The following is a 22,619-nucleotide window of genomic DNA, read 5'->3' on the forward strand; positions in this document are numbered from 1 at the left end:
CAAGTGAGATAACGAAATATTTAATCTCTAATCAATATTTTTTGTCCAATTATTTGCCCAGTTAATTTTGGTATTGAGGTAAAAGTTACCTTGCATTCACTATATAACAGTGGGTGGTGGTCACGACGATGACTGAGAAAATTTGATGCGTTTTCCCCTTTTGCAGCATCTTTCTTCTTGCAAGATCAGCAGACAGGGTGACCGTCCTCGATTAAATTGCCTTCAGGACTCTTGTAACAGCCAAAATAAAACCAGACCACCGATTTGGTCCTCTTAGATGGCTGAAAAATCTCCCGAGCGCTGTCACTGCCTTCCGCCATTTCGTCTCGTGCAAAAAACAACAACAACAACATTGCATGCTGCTTTTGCGTCAGACTGATGCTGGCTGGACAGGATTTACCGCAAGTTTTCAAAATCGCGATAATCAAATACGGTTTTGATGATAATTACATTTTAAACGATAATACTAACGTCAGGGCATTTTATCGTGATTTATCATGAAACCGGTAATTGTTCCATCCCTAGTCGACCAGAAGAGGCTTGGTCGACCAAACTTTTATTAGTCCCAGAAAAAAAATCCACATTTGCAAAGTCATGCAGTCCGTGACACGGATAGATCGTTAATGACTGGTCTTTGTGGTAATATAGTAGGCTACATCGGGCAGGAAATCCAAACGCTCGCCTATCATTCATGAACCTCAAATATGGCTTATCATCTGAAATATGTAATTAGCAGCAATTTTACGTGGACAAAATGTAGAGAAATGTGCGCTATAAGTGTGTGTGCGGAGTGTGGAAGTTAAACTGTAGCGCTCACTGCAGGACAGACAGAGGCGCCAGTGCAGTCACTTGCTCTTAAAATACTCATTTTACAGTCACTTTTGGTCATACAGATAAGAGTAATACATCTTTCAAATCTGTAAAGACTACGTTTATGTGTGTGCACCCAGAATAACAACAAAACATTGTGCTTTTGTAAGATAATAAAAACAAACAAGATGCGCTTTCTGCCGTCCCAGTCTCTGTGAACTTGAGCACGAAACTCTGTGTGCTTGCCTTACAGACATAAAAAATGTATCTATAGAGAGTGAAATGTCTACTTTCAAATGGACCAGTTCAAATGGAATACAAATATTCTTAGATTATGTAATACGTATGAAACCTGCATACAGGTGCATCCACTACTGTGGAGATGGTGAGTCAATGTAGCCGACTTCATCTATTAAACCGAGAACACAGAAGCACTAATTTATCAATAAGTTATTAAAATGTTAATGCAGCCTCCTTACTGTTTTTCCTTGACACATTCATAATTATTACTTCTGCCGGTGTGCTGTGGCAAGCTTTATGTGTGTGCTTGAGTGCTTATTTGGTTACATAGGCAATTAAAGGCTCATTATTATGATTTAAATGGTTTATTAATAAACGTGTGATTACTCGACTAATGCTTCAAATGAATGACTACAAGTCGACCAGAAAAACCATTAATCGAGGGCAGCCCTACTTCTATCTCTTCCAATCATAATGCGTATTAAACATGTGTCCTTTTGAAGGAGACATATTATGCCCCTTTTTACAATATGTAATATAAGTCTCTGGTGTCCCCAGAATGTGTCTGTGAAGTTTCAGCTCAAAATACCCCACAGATTATTTATTATATCATTTTGAAAATGCCTAATTTGAGTGGAAGCAGAAACATGCTGTTTTTCTCTTTAAATGCAAATGAGCTGCTGCTCCCCGCCCCCTTTTACAGAATAGAGCTGCGCCATTACAGCTCGTACCTGCTAAAAAACGTCTCGGTTACGGATGTAACCTTGGTTCTCTGAATAGGGAACGAGATGCTACGATGACGTCATTGCTATGGGAACACCTCCGGTGTGACGAATGTCTGAAGCCCTTATACAATGGGGTCAACAATTAAGATGGCGGGCCAGAACATAGTCAAAAGATCATTTAAGAAATGAATTGATGAAAAATGCAACTAGAATTGCCTGTGACAGACGGTTACAGTGTCTTTTGTAACTGGTAGTGAGCTGTTACTCTGTGTTAAATCCTCTAGTAGGACAGTCATTAACAAAAAGGCACATTTGTGTGGCGATGTCCGGCAGAGTATGTGAGCGGAGTAGAGCGGCAACACTTTCCCCTCTGCGCATTAAATAATCACTCTGCTCTGGGTTCACCCTTTCCCGCTCCACTCCATGCTCACTGATCTCTGAAACACCGCTCCGCGGCTAAAGTATTTCAGTATGTTTGAAATATCACAGTTCTGTTCATAACCTATTTTATAAAATTAAATAACAGGAGAGCTTCAAAGAGGCTTATTGGAACACTAGTGTGCAAACTTTTTTCCTACCACATGACAAGCTAATAACATGGTTGTCCGCATTAGAAGGCATAACCTAATCGCTGCTTTTTGCAGTGCAAATTTTGTTTGTGATGAAAATAACTAAGTTTTCGTCAGTTATTTTACACGGATCGATGCATTTCTTACAGATTTCTGCTCGGATATATCGGATATAGATGAAGTAGCACTGTAAGATTACATTTGTTTGAATGCATTATTGAGAGAGCGATTGCGTGTGAATAAGTGTTGTATTACTTGTTTAAATCATGCTTTCAGCTGAAAATGTTCAGTACCTAGAAGGAACAAACTAATTCCTTGAGAACTATAACTTCCCGCTCATCTCTGTTGCCGTCATCATAGCTTCACATTCTTTCTGATTTAAGTGATCCTTCTCTATCAAGCTAGCTAAATATGTTTAACATGTGAATTCTGGAGCGCTCTTGGAGCAAATGAAAACCACGACGCTCCGACTTAAAAAATCCGCTCCTCGCTCCATTCAAAATCATATTGCTCCACTCCGCGCTCCACTCGCATACTCTGATTGTGAGTAACTGTTGCTGTCATGACAGATCTATTTCAGAACCAGCCGCTATCAAAATAATCTGAAAATAAAATAAAGCCAGTTTTGGCCCGCGGGCCACCTGTTGCCGACCACTGCCTTATACCATCACGCCAATTTCATTGGCCAAATAGCGCTTAGCACCACCCCTCGCATACATCACGTACGCTATATCAGCGTGCTGTGCGCTATTTCATCAGATTTCCACATGACGAAGGAAGCGCTATTGGATGTACGGGACGGCCAGCATCGCCGCATCTCGTTCCCTATTCAGGGAACCAAGGTTACATACATAACCGAGACGTTCACTTCAATGCTGCGATGACGTCATCGCTATGGGAACGCTGTACCATAACGCCTTACGTACCTCGGATAGCTGGAAGACCAGGGAAAGCGTCTGCTCAAACGGATAAGACCCAGGAGCCATCCTCACGTCCAGGATGTAGAATTTAATGAAGGTGCTAGGAGATGACCAACCTGCCGCAGCACAGACATCATCCAACGAAGACATCATCTCCTCTTGTAGAATGAGCACTCACCCCCAGAGGCGAAGTCAAGCTACGCGCCTCGTAGGCCAGAGAGATATCCTCTATCCAATGTAACATTCTCTGTTTGGTGAGCGCAGACCCTCTGCTCTTACCACCAAAACACACGAACAACTGGTCTGATCGACGCCACTGGACTCTGCGGTCGACATAGACCTTCAATGCCCTCTGAGACTCGGGCTATCTGACTCCACATCAGCAGGGGAGAAAGCCTCCAAGACCACTTGCTGAAAGCGAAACAGAGTCGAAGCGACCTTAGGAACATAATCAGGCCTGGGTTGTAGCAAGACTTTAACCAGCCTCGGGGCAAAGTTCATACACGAAGGACTGATGGAAGTAGCCTGCAGATCCCCTACTCTCTTCAGGGAGGATAATGCCACCAGAAGAATCGTCTTAAGTGTCAACAGTTTCTCTGACACAGACTCCAACGGCTCAAATGGATGGCTTGGCAGGCCATCCAAAATGATAGATAAGTCCCAAGAAGGGACATGTGCAGGGCGGAAAGGCCTAAGCCGTCTCGAACCTTGCATGAAACGGGAGACCAGAGGATGACGACCAACTGAAACACCCCCCATGGGTACATTCTCAGCAGATATGGCCCTCTGGGCTCTGAGGTGATTTTGGGGCCCTTGAGATGTTTTGACATGCCCTGACATTTGTGCTTATTACAGCTACTTATAACATACTATTGGTCAATGTGAAATTTATTGATCTACATGTTTGCATTTTTTAGAAAAAAAATATTATGCGTGGTTAGTAAGTTTTGGGAATTTTTTTTGCTGAAATAAGGTAATTTGAGTAATCAGTCTTTTGTAGGCTAGAATATTTACATCAAAGTGATGTGAAAATCATTCTACTTACTCACAGAAAACAATAAAATTTTGTAATACATGTTTTGTGATAGACAAGCTTTATGCGAGGGAGTGACAATGGCCATGAATATTTAGTGATTTACACCTCAGAGACAAAGGGCTGTCTCATAATGGCCTGTCAGTGAGTCATGTGACTGTAAGGCAGGTAAGAGTACCTCTGAGAGTATGAGGAGATTAAAAAGTTTTTTTTTTTAATTATTTGCATTTTATTTACAACACAGTATAATCAAAACATACACAATGAAGGTCAAATACACATTATTGTTAACACTGCTCTAACCACAGAGATGTGAACAGACTTTGAGTCATTCCCTGAAAACAGATTCTGTTCAAAAAGTGAAACAAGTAAACCATACCTGATATTTAAGTGTTTGCTGCTTCTTTCCATGGATTCAAGAACAACAAAAAACAACAACATCATCAGTCAAGGAGCTTGTTTTACCATAGAATATCAGTGTAGTTGAACATCTGATGTTGGTACAGGGCTCTCAGACGAAAACAGTTTGAAGAGACTCAAGTGAAAGTCAGCAGGATTCATCTATGGTGTTACCTGTGGTGATCACAAAAAAGCAAACAACCATAAAAAAACATTTGTGAGCATGTTAATATCAGAAGCATCTGTATATATAGATTTTGTAGTCATAGACTCACGCATGCTTTGTACTATTGTAAAAAAAAAGACATTTTATATCAGAGAAACTAATTATTATTGTTTACAAGTTATGAAAATCTATTTGTGAACAGAGTATTAATAATAAACATGGTCTAAACATTTTTAGACTCGTAGCATTCATCGTGTTAAAGTGTACACTCATATTACTTTTATATAGGCTATTGTTTTATATTAAATAGAGCATGAAAACATCATCGTGTCATAAGAAATTTAGATGCAATGAGCTGCCTATCATATTCAAAATGTTTCACTCATTTCAAAGGGGCTTCAAGGGGAGGATTGGATCAGCATTCACGTTGCGCTCCATCAACTCCGACATGGTTTCTAGCCAAGACCCGAAGTTGCATTGATCCAACCAGCAGACCGAATTCCAGTATTGAATACCGGTCACGTGCTACAATCATCAGCACAGCCAGTGTGCAGTGACTTTCAAGCCATTGGACCGGCACTTAGAGTTTTACAACTTAACGTAGAGGGTCTATCAGCAGCCAAACAAACACTCATCAGTGCCATAGCCCACTGTCACAGCCTTGATGTCATCTGACTGCAGGAGACACACATAGCAGACCAGTCAGCAGGGCACTACACCATTGGAGGATTTGACCTTATCTCGTCAACACCAGATGCCAGATTCGGCCGGGCAACATATGTTCGCAGCGATGTTGCTGATGCCTCCCCAGTCTTTTCATCACACTTCTGTGACATCGTCCAGGTTGGAGGGGTTCAGAGTCGCCAATGTATACAAACCTCCCAGTCAGCACTGGCATCAAGGTGTGCTTCCAGCTCTTGTACATCCTTCGGCATACGTGGGCGACTTTAACAGCCATCACCCTGAGTGGGGCTATTCAGAACCTGACGAGGATGGAGAGGCCTTGGTGGAATGGGCATCCAACAGTGATCTCGCTCTGACCCATGATGCCAAGCAATGTGGTACATTCCATTCGGCAAGATGGCAAAAGGACTACTCACCGGACTTGTGTTAGATCACATCGATCGGTGACCACCCCCAGCCAGCTAGCCAGACAGTGTTGGGAGACTTCCCTCATAGTCAGCACAGACCTTTGCTCATCCACATAGGACTCCAATGACCGATCATCCATTCGAGAAAAAAAGATGCCACGAGCCTGGCGCCAGGCAAAAGTCATCGTGGCATCTTTTTTTCTCTAATTATGTGCGTGTAGAATGAAGCGAGCCATGATTTAGCCTTGGGTCCAAGATGTTTAAGAAACTCTGGCAGGATGTTGTCATACGACCTGCCAGGCAAAAGTCATCGCCATCCCGAAACTCGGTAAGGACCCAAATCTCGCGGCTAGCTACTGCCCAATATCCTTGCTACCCGTGTGCTTCAAGATACTTGATCCTTCACCGAATCAGCCCAGTCTTGGAGAAAACCATCACAGATGAGCAGGCAGGGTTCAGGCAAGGACGTAGCACCGGTGACCAAGTCATTGCCCTGATGACATACATTGAAAACGGATTCCAGAAAAATCAGAAAACTGGGACCTTCTTCCTTGACACAGTCTGGCATGCTGGTCTCCTGTTGAAACTATCCAAAGTTTTACCGCCTTGGGTAGTAGAGGCTATAGAACTCTTCCTCCATGACAGACATTTTCGACAGGTCTGTCCTGTCTCCAAGTCTCTTCAACACCTATATTAATGATCTTCCAGCAACACAGTCCCGCAAATTCATCTATGCCGATGATATCTGCATTGGAATCCAACATCAGACATTTGACGAGGTCGAGTACGTACTGAACAAGGACATGGATCTGATGGTGGACTTCCTCGGTAGGTGGCGACTCCAACCCAGTGCAACGAAGACGGTATCTAGTATCTTCCATCTCCACAATGCTCAAGCCAAACGGGAGCTCAATATCTTCCTCAAGGGCCATCAGATTAAACATGACCCAAATACCACATACCTCGGCGTTACCCTGGACCTTTCATTAACATATCATGATCATTTGAACAAGACAGCAGCTAAAATCAGCTCTCTAAATAATCTACCCGGTAAACTGGCCGGCACAAGCTGGGGTGCAAGAGCCTAGACACTAAAGACCACTGCACTTGCTCTGTGTTATTCAACAGCAGAGTACTGTGCACCAGTCTGGTCCAGATCATCCCACACCAAGCTAGTAGACGTTCAGTTAAACACGTCTATATGCACAATTACTGGAACTCTACGTTCCACTCCTCTTCCATGGCTGCCTGTTCTCAGCAACATACCATCACCACATCTCCGACGACAGGAGGCCACTGCCAAGCTGCTGACTAAAGTCCAAGCGAATGACAAGTTGCCACTCAATACGGACATTACACTGCATCCAGCAGCCCGCCTGTCATCAAGAAAACCTGTCTGGCTGGACCCACCACTGGAGGATATGACAGCCAATTCGGCATGGAGCGATAAGTGGGCAGCAGCTGATGTTGTGAAGCACTCCCTCGTAGCTGAGCCATCGGTCTGTCCTCCTGGCTTCGACCTTTCTCAACGACACTGGTAAATGCAGAACCGGTTTCGGACGGGGCAAGGTCGATGTGCAGTCAACCTTGTCCGGTGGGGCCAAGCCACTAATCCGAACTGCAGCTGTGGGGTACCTGAAACCATGCAGCACATTTTCAATGAGTGTCCGCTGACTTATTTCAACGGCGGACTCGAGGCTCTACATCTGGCTGAACAAGATGCTGTTCTGTGGCTGGGCACGCAATGCAAACGCTAAGAAGAAAAAGACTCATTTCAAACATTTTAGTCAGGAATTATAGTTTGGGAAAAAAACAACTAGTAAATGCATTCAAGTTTGTCACAATAACACGTGAACTAATGCAAAAAAGAAACATTACTTACTCATCAGATCGATCTCCTCTGCTGGGTGAAGTCTTGTTCTTATTATTATTATAGAAGTTATTCCTCTCAGCGCATCTGCTTCTGTGGTAAATTCTGGCTTATTTCTCTCAGCGCGTCTTCCAGAAACGAACCGTAGCCATGATGAACTCTATTATCCTCACGCTTTGTTTACGTTGGGCATTTACATGTGCGCGCGTCCCACACGGATATTTACATATGAAGGGCATAAGCCGCTCCTGGGCGGGATCACATTAGAGATAATGAGTTTAGACAGGAAAGACTGAACATCTTGTTGGTTTTATATGGATTACGTTATCACAGAATATTTGTTTTCGATAAGACTACATTTAAAGGGGTCATATGATGTTGCTAAAAAGAACATTATTTTGTCTATTTGGTGTAATGAAATGTGTTTAAGGTTCAAAAAACACATTATTGTACCATACTGTGATGGAGCGACGAGAAAAAAACATTTAAAAAAAAAAACATTATAAACGAGGCATTTGTTGCATCCAGTGGGGACATAATTATGTTTTATAATGACTTATGCTGTCTTTTTATGCGTTGCGTTGCATCGCGCAGCGTAAACATAAAACCATGTCTGCATTTGTGATCGGAGAAATTACAAATAACAAGCGCTACTCTACACTGCTCAAAACTCTTTAAATATGAAAACGTACTTACAGACTGTGAGTCAGAACAGCCGGCATTGTAGTCTACTCTTCCAGGATCAGGAAAGAGTCCTCCACAATATGCGCTGCACACATCTGAATATTTGGGTTTAACTGCTTCTGGAACAGTGTTGTAAATACAACTTAACCACTGATTTCTAGTTGTGTCCTCTTTTGGAAGGCCAAACAAAGTAGTTTTGCTTTCACAACGAAACACACGGGGGGCTTGAGTGAGGCGGGCTTGCGGCAACCACATGTGACGACCCCGAGCTGGGCTCCACTTCTTCCATGGTGAAAGCCAATCCGGCAAGCCACAGCACGAAGTTGATGCATTTCCTCAGCGACCAGCACGGATCAGCTCTAGGCATGACGAAACAGATGTCGTCCTCTTTTGGAAGGCCAAACAAAGTAGTTTCGCTTTCACAACAAAACACACAGCGTCTCCACGGCATGGCGGCGGCGGCAACAACAATACTACAGCGAGAATAAAAGTTACACCTTCTTTCTTTGCATGAATATTTGGGCGGTGTTATGCAAATCTTCCCACACAGTGACATAGACTTGTGGGGGCATGTTTAAACGAGGCGTTTTAGGAGGGCGTGGACAAGTCTTAACTTTTATCAAGAATATCTCTTTGAATTTGAGACTTTAGTCTTTGGAACTTTCATTCTGAGCAGTTTGATTGACTTTCCTACCTGCCTGTCAACATGTATTTGCATACCTCTGCGCACCCGGTTCACGCAGACAGGATACGTCATCAGCGCGTTCACGTACACTGTGTAGACAGAGCGAGAATGGCAGGCAAACATCAACAACCTGATCTTCCTTCTTGGTATTGTAGTACGGTTACTAACTGTACTATAAAGTTTTCTCATCGGTGAATGACATATGATGTATTGTAGTAATGTTGTCTCTGGTTGCCTGGTCTGTGTGCGTTCATGAGTTCAGGAGGCGTGGCTTTGGACGGCGATTTTCAGGGAGGGTGGGATGTTTTTTTTTCAGTGCTATCAGGCTAAAGTGACCATTTTCCAAGATGTCCTACTGCACCTTTAATGTGACGAGTAGACTTTAAAGGGGTCATATGATGCGATTTCAATTTTTCCTTTCTCTTTGGAGTGTTACAAGCTCTAAAAGACTAAAGTCTCAAATCCAAAGAGATATTCTTTATAAAAGTTAAGAGTCAACCTCGCCTACCTAAAACGGCTCGTTCTAACACGCCCCCCACATACCTACGTCACTATCTGGGAAGAGTTGAATAACGCCGCCCAAATGTTCACGCAAAGAAAGAAGGTGTAACTTTTATTGTCGCTGTAGTATTGTTGACGCCGCCGCCATGTCGTGAAGGCGCTGTGTGTTTCGTTGTGAAAGTGAAACTACTTTGTTTGACCTTCCAAAAGAGGATGATATCCCTTCGTCATGCCTGGAGCTGATCCATGCTGGTCGCTGAGGAAATACATCAACTTTGCGCTGTGGATCGCTGGATCGGCTTTCACCGTGGATGAAGAGGAGTCCAGCCCGGGGTCGTCACATGTGGTTGCCGCAGGCATCACAATATGGTAAGGGGCGTAACATTTCCGTCACACGCTTTAGGAATTCGGCCAATCACAACGCACTGGATAGCTGGCCAATCAGTGTACACCTCGCTTTTTCAGACCGATGAGCTTTGTAAAAATCGGCGCGTTTCAGAAAGGCGGGGCATAGAGGAGAAACAATAATGTACAGTATATGGAAAATAATGTGTTTTTTTAACCTTAAACTGCATAAACACATTTCATTACACCAAATACACAAAACAATGTTCTATTTAGCAGCATCATATGACCCCTTTAAGGAAAAGGAAATGTAAAGGAAAACTGGTTGTCTTCAGAAAGTTTTCAATGTCATTTTCATTTAATCTTGCCTGTAATGTGCGCTAAAGCAGCATTTGTGAGTACAGCACTGCGTTGTGTACCGCCGTTACTGGGGAAACCTCTATATCTGTCACTCCTCAAGCACTGCTGGCTGAGAATGAATTTGCATTATAAATCAGCCCACTTGCTGCTTTTATTGACCAATTCGAAATACGGCCAATGTTTTTATGCAGCAAACACGCACAGCATGTGAACCGGTATATATGGGGGAAGTGCCACCACACGTAGGGTCTCATTCATGAAACACGAGCAGAACAAATTTTTGTGTAAGTCATTTGTAAAGCTGTTCTGACATAAACTTTCAAATTCATGAAAATGTTTGTATATTCAAAATGTTAGTTGGTACGAAAGAAACCTGTTCCCTACCACATGTAAACGGTGCGTAAAACGCTCTGTGTTCTTTTTTAGCTGATTACACTGAATTACACATTACAATTGAACTGATTACACTGAATTTTGATGCACTGCCATAACATAATTTCAAGTTCGTTTGCTCTTGCTCTTTCATGAATGAGGCCCGTAGAGTGTAAGTCTGTGGGAAAGATGAAGGGAAACCTACTTTTTTCGAACTGATCCTACACTGTTTGTCTGATTTTCACCAAAATTGGCTAAGATCATCTTCAGACCATGCTGGCAAAAAGATATGGAATTCAAGTTGATTAGTCAAACCATTCTCAAATAACACGTGAACGTATTTGACGAAGAGCATGCAAAAATGGACGTGAGGCTATATTTCCACAACGTTTTGGCGTGTTGAGGCCAAACTTGTGTGTGTTACAATAACCATGACGTGTCCTATTGGTCAGGAGATATGAAAAATTGCTATTTTTGCTTATAACTTTTGAATGGTTTGACCAAAACACAAAACTGGTCTCTTTAGATTTAGTGCAGCATACCCAATTTTCCCATGTCAGCCATTTTGGGCATCAGCCATTTTGAATTTTCTCATAAAATGCTATATTTTATGAACGCATATAGTTACGAAACTCGGTGTGTGTCTTTGGCACCATGCCCTGATGTACTAAACTGTTACTGAGGTACTGAAAAAGTTTCAGGGCAGTTTTGCTCTTGAGTCTATGGCAGCCCATTGAACCATTTGTGGGAAAGTTATGAAATTTGGCACACTGATAAAGGACTATCTCAGCATTAGTCATAGCAAGTTTGGAGTCTCTAACTCAATCCCTCTAGTGCCACCAACTGTCCAAAGTTGAACTCACGTTGATGCTAATAAATTTTGAACCGTAAAGTCTAGAGAAACAATTATTTTTCCTCTGATCCCACATGAAAGAAATACTATAGTAAATTTACTATAAAAAAATGTAGTAAAGTTTCTCTTGTAAATACTATAGTAATTTATAGTAAATTAACTATAGAAAATATAGTAAATACTACAGTGTTTTTGAACCATACTATAGTGAAGCTACTACAGTAAATTGTAGTAACTTATGAATGGTAATTCGCTGTGGTAATTCTACTATAGTAATATAGAAAAATGACTTCAGCCATTACTGTAGTAAATTTTCTAACACTCCAGTATAGAATACGACAACATGACAGTCATAACAGCACAGGTCAGGGCAAAACATAACTAATACAATTCATGCAAATTCCTTAGAATGAACAACACCAAACAATATCTTATGAAATAATTTGTTTTTTTTTATTTTTGTTCTTGGCTGCATTGTTTAACTTTTGATTGGCATTGCTGGCAAGCAGAAATGGGAGTCTGGCCTTGGCAGCCCCTGAAAAAAACACATAAACACACACACATAAGTTAATTTATTACTGGTAAATGCAGTTTTATGCAAGGCCGTAACCATGTCTTGAACATTGGGAGGGGGGACCAACTTATATATATATATATACAGTGGGGCAAAAAAGTATTTAGTCAGCCACCAATTGTGCAAGTTCTCCCACTTAAAAAGATGAGAGAGGCCTGTAATTTTCATCATAGGTATACCTCAACTATGAGAGACAAAATGAGAAAAAAAATCCAGAAAATCACATTGTAGGATTTTTAAAGAATTAATTGGTAAATTCCTCGGGAAAATAAGTATTTGGTCACCTACAAACAAGCAAGATTTCTGGCCCTCACAGACCTGTAACTTCTTCTTTAAGAGACTCCTCTGTCCTCCACTCGTTACCTGTATTAATGGCATCTGTTTGAACTCATTATCAGTATAAAAGACACCTGTCCACAACCTCAAACAGATTCCACGTCAGTTTTATCACCATTCTATATTAATGCGCCTGCTTTCATTGACGCACAGAGATCGGAGATCGCGCACAGAAACATTCAGAAACTTGTGGTCAATGCTGAATTTTATTAATAAAATAGTGATACTGAATCACAAAATTTCTCTGCAAGGATGGGGGTAAAATTGCTGATTTTAAAGTAAAACACCCAGCTTCATTGTTTGTAGAGAGAGAGACGCACAAACTCAGGTAACTTAATTCACACATGCAACTTTAATCTCTCTCTCTCTCGTTCACTATCAAAATAGACATATTTGAGGAAAAAAAGTAAAGTGGTTTGCATCACTGGATATAGCTGTCAGTCATTTAAAATTTCTATAGTAAAACAGTTGACTAATATTAAATAATTGGCAACTTCCATCTTACCTCGCTCTCTTTCAACATTTAAAGGGTTAGTTCACTCAAAAATGAATATTAGCCCATGATTTACTCACCCTCAAAGCATCTTAGGTGTATCTGACTTTCTTCTTTCAGATGAATCCAATTAGAGTTAAATTAAAAAATGTTCTGGATCTTCCAAGCTTTATAATGGCAGTAGGGGGTTGTTATTAAGTGCATATATCCATAATAAAAAGAGCTCCACACGGCTCCGGGGGGTGAATGAAGCTGTAGTGTAGTGAAGCGATGCTTTTTGTAACAAAAACATCCATAAAAAAAAAAATCTTGTTCACTGATCTGCTCCCCGCTATGCTCTGCTCACATGCGCTGATAATAATAGCTTTGCCAGGGTTTTTAGATTTTTTTACGTTTACTTGATATTTCTTTACACAAAATCAAAATTTCTATTCATTTCCCACTGATTTATGCGATCTGATGAGCATTAACTCATATTAAGTGATCATATCTCTATGAATGAATAAATGACAGAAACCATAAATCATTATTATGGTTTCTATGGCTAGGACCTGCAGTTCCTACAAGGATTTAAGTTTACTACTAGACTAAAAACAGTTCAAGTTAGCAGGTGCATAAGACAGCGCTACGTCCCCACTTCAAAACACACAATATTTTACACTTTTGTGAATATTACCTGTCAGGGTCTTTGGAAAAACGATGAAAGGCAATATTTTTACTGTCACACTGATAGTTTTTGCAGTGGATTGCCCAACATTACGTTCTTTTATTCCACTTTGACCTCTCTTTCGTTGTTATTCTGTCTATTTCTGTATATCTGTGCTGTTGTCCAGTTGGAATTTTCACCCCAAAATGGCGGCCGCGCTACCGAATCGCCACCTAGTGGTTGTTATTGTCTTCTATACACTTTGGCAGAATGCACATTGATAGAGCGGAATAATGAACGGAGCGTCACACGGCGCAGTGATGACTGCTGGAGGAGAGTGAAACCTGAACACTGCTGGGCGGCGTGGCGCGGCATATATTTTCGGGCGGCTAAAAATTCAGTGCATCACTACTAAATAGACAAAACAGTTCTTTGAAGCACATAATTTGCCTCGATGATTTTTTGTATTCGAGTTACTCGAGGAATCGTTTCAGCCCTAAAGCCCACCTACTTTGATTTGATAGGCCATCTCAATTATTTTGACATTGATGAGCGCTCTTAGCCCGCTGAGTAGGCCAGGCTGAAAATGGAACTTTTAAACCTTTTTGTCATACTAAAAAAATAGAGCGCTGCATAGTAGGGCTGTCAAAAAAAAATTCGAATTTCGAATATTCGTTGAATTTAAAATAAAAATCCACATTTTAGTTGTGCGTTAAGGAAGCAGCCTGATCAGTGGCACACGATGACGATGTAAGTGTCATTGCATTTTTATGTTTTTGTTAACCTATCCAGTTGAAGCCGCTAGATGCGGCGCTGCTGCATTGTTAATTACAAATATTGCGGGAAAAGAGAACATCAGTGCAGAGAAGATCTTGTTTACGTCAAAACTGAAACCAAGCCGTTCACACAGAACACATATTTTGCGCATTTTCTAGAGGGACATCCATCACGGTTGCACTCACACAAAAGAGCCGCATGATTAGAAAGCCATGTAAAATGAATGCAAGTTCAACTTTGAAAAAAACATATCTCGAGACTTTATGGCGGGTTTTTTCCCCATCCCACTGCAACTCATGTTTTTAAAGGGGTCATATGATGCCGCTAAAAAGAACATTATTTTGTGTATTTGGTGTAATGAAATGTGTTTATGCGGTTTAAGGTTAAAAAAAACATTATTTTCCACATACTGTACATTATTGTTTCTCCTCTCTGCCCCGCCTTTCTGAAACGCGTCGATTTTTACAAAGCTCATCGGTCTGAAAAAGCGAGGTGTGCTCTGATTGGCCAGCTATTCAGTGCGTTGTGATTGACCAAATTCCTCAAGCGTGTGACAGAAATGTTACGTCCCTTACCATATTGTGATGCCTGCAGCAACCACATGTGACGACCCCGGGTTGGACTCCGCTTCTTCCACGGTGAAAGCCGATCTGGCGATCGACAGCGCGAAGTTGAAGTATTACCTCAGCGACCAGCACGGATCAGCTCCAGGCATGACAAAGCGATATCGTCCTCTTTTGGAAGGCCAAACAAAGTAGTTTCGCTTTCACAACGAAGCACACAGCGCCTTCACGACATGGCGGCGGTGGCGGCAACAATACTACAGCGAGAATAAAAGTTACGCCTTCTTTCTTTGCATGAAGATTTGGGAAGAATTGCATAACGCTGCCCAAATAGTGACGTAGATATGTGGGGGCGTGTTAGAACGAGCCGTTTTAGGTAGTGGCTGACTTAACTTTTATAAAGAATATCTCTTTGCATTTGAGACTTTAAAGAATTGCATAACGCTGCCCAAATAGTGACGTAGATATGTGGGGGCGTGTTAGAACGAGCCGTTTTAGGTAGTGGCTGACTTAACTTTTATAAAGAATATCTCTTTGCATTTGAGACTTTAGTCTTTGCAACTTTACAGACCTTCTTTATGCACCAAGAGCTTGTAACACTACAAAGAGAAAGGAAAAATTTTAATCTCATCAAATGACCTCTTTAAATGAAAAATGTACTCTGTGTGATTGGCTTTCGGCCCTTTGTATTAAACTATGCATACATACATGATGCGGTTTTGTTTATAGTTGTTTAAGCAACTTAATTATAATTGGTTTATAAACATTTTAAACATTATGCACTTTTTTCACAGATAGTCTGTTTTCTTATGTTTTGAGTATGTGCATTACTAATATTTTGCTCTATGCGCCTTCTTGTGGCCTCAGGAGAGAAGCCAAAAGCTTTTCTTCACCCTAACTGAAATTATGCATTTTAAATTAGAATATAATTAGAAAATTTTGATAATATTTAAGTAAAAAATTCGAATTTAGTTTTTCAGCCATTTTGACAGCCCTACTGCATAGTGGAGTGCAGCAGATCAGTGCAAGAATTTTAAATACTGGGGGGACAGATTAGCCATTCCTAATGATTTGGACTTGTCTCACTCTAGGCCTCCGGCCTCCACTCACTCTAGCCTGCCGTGTGTGACGCTGTGTTTCATTGTGAAAGCGACACTACTTTGTTTGACCTTCCAAAAGAGGACACGACTAGAAATCAGTGATTAAGTTGTATTTACAACACTGTTCCAGAACAGTTCCAGATCAGGACTGTTTCCTGATCCTGGTAGAGTAGACTAAAATGCCGGCTGTTCTGACTCACAGACTGTAAGTTTTTTTTGTTTTACGTTATTTTATTTATATTTAATGAATTTGCCACTGACGATTCAAACGCGAGTTTTGAGCAGTGTAGAGTAGCGTTTGTAGTTTGTCATTTCTCCGATCACAAATGCAGACATGGTTTTATGTTTACGCAGCGCGATGCAATGCAACGTATAAAAAAACTGTATAAGTCATTATAATCCGTAATTATGTCCCCACTGGTGGCAAAAAATGCCTCGTTTATAATGTATTTTAATGTTTTTGTCTCTTCAGAGGAGAAACAATAATGTACAGTATGTGGAAAATAATGTGTTTTTTTTTTTTTACCTTAAACCGCACAAACACATTTCATTACATCAAATACACAAAATAATGTTCTTTTTAGCAACATCATAGGACCCCTTTAATACTACTAATCTAAGTGATGTACAGTCAAAAGAAAGACACATTTCCCTTTAAAAGCTGTATTTTCTCTGCCTTCAGTGCAAAAGCTGACAAAATATTATTTAACTTCTTATTTATTAAATATCGTATTAAATATCTTATTTCATCAAATAATTAAAGTGAAAATATAATTTGACCTCTTCTAACTGTAATTACTCTTGGCTAAACATGCATCTTCCTTTCCAATCACAGTCTTAAATCCTTTATTTTGTTTTTCTTTTCTGTGCTAAGGGCTTGACATGTCTTCCCTGTGAATGTATTTGGTCATCATTTCGACCAAAAACTGTTTATCATCTGCATGCAGTTAATATAGTTTAATGCATAACATTACAGTAGAATGACTTTAGTTTAATGATGCGCTGCAGCAGTTTCTATGGCAACATTCAGCCAAAACTTAGCATTTATAGATATCACAGCCACATCAAAATGTACGCTATTTATTTAAAGTCCCCATGAAATCAAAATTAAAGTTTTTTGGGTGTTATTATCAATATGTTAGTCTTAAGGTTACCTATAAGGCAGTGTGCTCCAAAACAGTGACAAAATTTGCATTTAGAAGATATAAGCATTCAAAGCTTGCAGTTCGTCACTTCCGCCAAAACGGCTCAACGATCGTACACATCGTACTTCAGCTTTTCCTGAAACTTTCTGTCCAATCAAATGCTCTCTAGAATCTGAAGCGCCCGCCCCCTACACTATAAAATAGACGCTGAATAATCGGTCTGAAATTGGTCACTTGTCCACAGTAGTAGTATTTTCTGTACAGTGAATGGCACGTAGTGCACTATATAGGGGACAGAGAACGATTCAAACAGTGTAAATATGCTTTCCATTGAGGAAAAAAAGAAGTCTGGTTTTGCGCTGTCACTCTAACCACCGCACCGCACACACACTCTGCTCTGGTCCAGAGACACGATTGCACAGAGCGGATCACATGACCACAAAATGTATCGGAGCTATTTGAATTCTACACAGAATGCTATCTTTTATAGCAATATGGATGAGATTGTGGCTGGCATACCCTGTCAAATGCGGCTTTACGTAGCTCAATGGCTCTGAACGGCTCTAGCCCAAGCTGTGATATAAATTAACGCTATTGGCTATTTTAAAAAGGGGCGGGGCTGCTTGATATGTCCCGCCCTGTTTTCCTGTTTCAGTTAAAATAACGTCAACACATAGCGTAACGCTCCGTGTTTCTAAGCATTTCAGGGGACCTTTAAATAATATACTACACTTATTTAAACCGATAATTCATGCGATAGTAAGTGAACTGACAAGGTTAATAAGAGACTTAACTTACCACTGCCAATATCTTCGCTGGGAAGTGTGGTCTTCGTTTGGTTGATTCAATACACCCATTTGGAAAGGGTAATTTGGCGTTCCTTGTAACCATGAGAGATCCCCAATCTCACCAGTAATAAAATAACAGGACGAATTTGACAGTAATTAAACTTTTGCTTCCAATGTTGTCTTAAAATGTGTTTGCTGAAGACCGCGCTACTGGCGCGAAGCGCTGTGAAACGTCACATAGTTCACGTGTGTCAGTAGCGCTGAGAATTGTGTCATGTAGTTAAAGTATTGTAAGGAAAAAAAAAAAAACTAAATTATTGTTTGCCTTACAAAATATCCTTTAGTTGACGATACAAATGATATCTATTTGTACCAGTTCCGAAAAGTACAGAGAGCAGAGCACCATTTATGAGCACTGAACACACTATATACAGGTACATCTAAAAAAAAAATTGAATATCATGAAAAAGGTAAATATTTTTTGTCACTCATTTCAGAAAGTGAAACCCATATGTTATATAGATTCGTTACACATAGAGTGAAATATTTTAAGCCTTTATTTAGACGAATCCTAGACATGGGCTACAAATGTCGCATTCCTCGTGTCAAGCTACTCCTGAACCAGATACAACGTCAGAACCGTCTTACCTGGGCTGTGGAGAAAAAGAACTGGACTGTTGCTCAGTGGTCCAAAGTCCTCTTTTCAGATGAAAGTACATTTTGCATTTCATTTGGAAATCAAGGTCCCAGAGTCTGGAGGAAGAGCGGAGAGGCACAGAAACCATGTTGCTTGAAGTCCAGTGTGAAGTTTCCACAGTCAGTGATGATTTGGGCTGCCATGTCATCTGCTGGTGTTGGTCCACTGTGTTTTCTGAAGTCCACAGTCAGCGCAGCCATCTACCAGGAAATTTTAGAGCACTTCATGCTTCCTTCTGCTGACAAGCTTTATGGAGATACTGATTTCATTTTCCAGCAGGACTTGGCACCTGCCCACACTGCCAAAGGTGGGTTCAATGCAAAAAGTTGGTTCAATGACCATGGAGTTACTGTGCTTGATTGGCTAGCAAACTCGCCTGACCTGAACCCCATAGAGAATCTATGGGGTATTGTCAAGAGGAAGATGAGAGACACCAGACCCAACAATGTAGATGACCTGAAGGCTGCTATCAAAGCAACCTGGGCTTCCATTACACCCGAGCAGTGCCATAGGCTGATTGCACTGATGCGGCCAAGTGCTGATTGGCCGCATTGATGCAGTAATTCATGCAAAAGGAGGCCCAACCAAGTATTGAGTGCATAGAAATGAACAAACTTTTCAGAAGCCTGACATTTCTGTTTAAAATATCCTTTTTTTATTGATGTTATGTAATATTCTAATTTTCTGAGACACTGAATTTTGGGTTTTCATTATTTGTAAGCCATAATCATCAAAATTTCAAGAAATAAAGGCTTGAAATATTTCACTCTGTGTAATGAATCTATATAATATATGGGTTTCACTTTCTGAAATGAGTCACAAAAAATATTGACCCTTTTCATGATATTCAAATTTTTTGAGATGTACCTGTATTTTCTTATGGTATCCTATAGTAACTCACTGATTATCATTGTAGTTAATATACATTATGACATAGTATACATTAATAAACTGTAGTAAATACTATAATATACTACAGTATTACTATAGTAAAAACGTAATTTTACCACAGTTACAAACTCACTATAGTTAATACTAGGGATGTTCATTTCGGTTATTTTTCCTAACCGACAACTGACGCTCCTTAACCAATTATTAACCGTTAACCGACAAGATTATTTTAAATTAGAATTGAATTAAATTAGAAAGGATAAGTGTCTGTGACCCGTAAAAAAATACTAACATTTGTTTCCCGGGGATTAATTTTGCATTAATAAATTAGGAAAACGAAAGAAAACCTGCAACAAGTATCCTAGTATGTAGAGTTTCTCTCATATAAGGTGAAACAGACGACAAACGAAAGGAAACAGATGACAGAAAGCGACATCCTATTTTTCTTTAGGCTTATTTTACAAAAGCACAAAGATTTGTTTTTATTGTGAATGTACACAAATAAAAGCAAACCTTTTACAATTTGTTTTTATATCTTTATGACTAAAAGGAGTAGTTTCTTCCACTGTTAGAAGGAAAAAATTCAAGTGATTGCGTCGGTGCCGCATGCGCGCACCTTGACAATGCAGCCTGTTCATTATCATAATAAAATAGTCAGTCAAACATATGGAAATAAACACACTGCTCAGTTTAAATATGTAGTAAATCTGTGCCGTTAAGCGTCACAGTACCGCCGTGATGTTATGCAAAACATTTTGTTTTACGTGGATGTTGGAACGCCAGTGAAGTTGGCTACTAAATAAATAATATTTTGGCATTTAAATACATTGCGAATACGGAAACATTAGATTTTTTGTCAAATGAGAGACCCAACATTGGTTTCAGTTTTGTTTTGGATTGTCGTTTATATTGCTATAGCTTCTTATATTTTTAATTATTGTTCTTTTCTAAATACTGTTAATTGAAATTATTTGCTGTGGAGTGAGGGGAACTAAAATAGCCTAGCTATGTTTACAGTGTTTAATAGGGCTGTGCAATATATCGAAATATCGCAAATGTACATATCGCAATATGCATATCGCTACGGCTTGCAATATTTGACAATATTGCAATATCTTTTGTAGCTTAAATAAGAATCAGTGCATATTGAATTCATAGAGTAAATACTAAGCAGTGTTGTATTTTTCCTTTTTATTATTCAGTTCCTAAACTCATGTTAAAATGATTACACTAATGTTAAAATGAAATTTTTATGTAATGCTCGAGTAAAACACTAACATTCACTTTCAGAAGTTGTTGTAGGGGTGCTTTCTTCTCACAAAAAGGGAAACATGTTTGCTAGTAATATTAGAATCAGAATGAGCTTAAGTGTGCGCAAACACAAGGAATTTGTTGTGGTTTTACAGGAGTTCTTCTTGATACATATACATACATACATACATACAAATAACCATATATATATGACACAAGATAGTTATAGAAGTTCACAGAACTGACTCAGCAACAGCTGAGTAAAACTGTTTCATCTGAGCCTGTGGCACTTTAAGCATTATCGTATCGCATATCGAATCTCGCATTATTTAATGAGTTATCGCATATCACATTTTTCTTCAATATCACACAGCCCTAGTGTTTATAAAAATGTTTGTAGACATTTCGCGTTGGCATTAGGCCTATTTCTGAAAGAAATAATAAAACACGACTCACTAGGCCTATACTCGACTTGCGTTTTTTTTCTTCTAAAAAACTATTTTTTTTATATACGCATAGCGTATTTTAACCATGCAGCAAACCTTTTTAAATATTTTGATAAATTACTGAAAAAAAAATTTAAATTCCTTTTTAAATCATTTAACTGATTGTATTAATCAGTCAAAAATTCTTACGGTCTGTTAACAGTTAACCGGTTAAAATAAACATCCCTAGTTAATACTACAGTATTCTATAATTTACTACAGTATTTTTTCATGTGGGATTCCTTAGCCGATTCGATTGCAGTATGTGATGTCATTTTCTGTTATGAAAATTTAGAATTAAATAGAAATTTCAATCTCCTCCTAGGCCATTGCTCCAATTTCCATGAAAATTGAGCCAGATCATCTTCAGACAATGCAGTTATGAAAAGTTATGGAATTTAAGTAAATTTGTCAAACCATTTTCAAAAATGTGGCAACAAATTTTCTGTAGCACTTGTGAAAATAGACTGTATCTCCTCTACACTTTATCGTATTCAGTCCAAACTTGGTCCATGTCATCACAAACATGACCTGAGGATACATTCTGTGTTTCAGTGCAGCACCACCTAGTGGTCAGGGAAATATGAAAAATATATATTTTTGCTTATAACTTCTAAATGGTTTGGCCAAAAACCCAAATCAAAAACAAAATCACAAAACTGGTCACTTTAGATTCGGTGCAACATACATACAGAGTCGAACCATTCACAATTTTCCCATGGCAGCCATTTTGTGCAGCCATTTAGAATTTTGTCATAAAAAGCTATATTTTACGAACGCACTGGTGTATCATTACAAAAAGCAGTATGTGTCTTCAGCACAGTACTCTGATGGTACTCAAAAAGTTTGAGCAAAAAGTTATAATGAAATTTCCAAAAATTCGAATAACTTTTTATTAAATTGGCCTATTGTAGTGAAACTCATCGTAATAAATTCTTTGGGTCATGCCAAAAGCGTAGATACTGATTTTGCCATAGTCAGCTGAACTTCCTGTCCTCCATTTTGGTTTATGTTGAAAACCTACTTTTTCGAACTCCTAGACTGTTGTTCCAATTTTCACCAAATTTGACCAAAATTGATGTGGTCACAGCGTCACTAGACCACTAGAGTGTATTAGCCTATTGTAATGAAACTGTTCGCATTAACTGGTCTGCTATTTTGATTTATTTATCTATTTTGTTTTATGCTATTTTGATTTGTTGAAAGCCTACTGTTTCAAACTCCTCCTGGACAGATTGTGTGAGTTTCAC

At 39.7% G+C, this 22,619-nt stretch overlaps 1 protein-coding gene across 2 annotated transcripts in view; it reads left to right on the forward strand.

The window, feature by feature from the left end:
- Positions 1-22,619, forward strand: part of LOC107571708 (MSL complex subunit 3) — a 175,422-nt gene that overhangs the window by 94,095 nt on the left and 58,708 nt on the right. The window lies entirely within an intron of this gene.

Source organism: Sinocyclocheilus grahami, unplaced genomic scaffold, assembly GCF_001515645.1.
Source record: "Sinocyclocheilus grahami isolate Dianchi unplaced genomic scaffold, SAMN03320097.WGS_v1.1 scaffold1638.1, whole genome shotgun sequence".
Taxonomy (NCBI): Eukaryota; Metazoa; Chordata; class Actinopteri; order Cypriniformes; family Cyprinidae; genus Sinocyclocheilus; species Sinocyclocheilus grahami.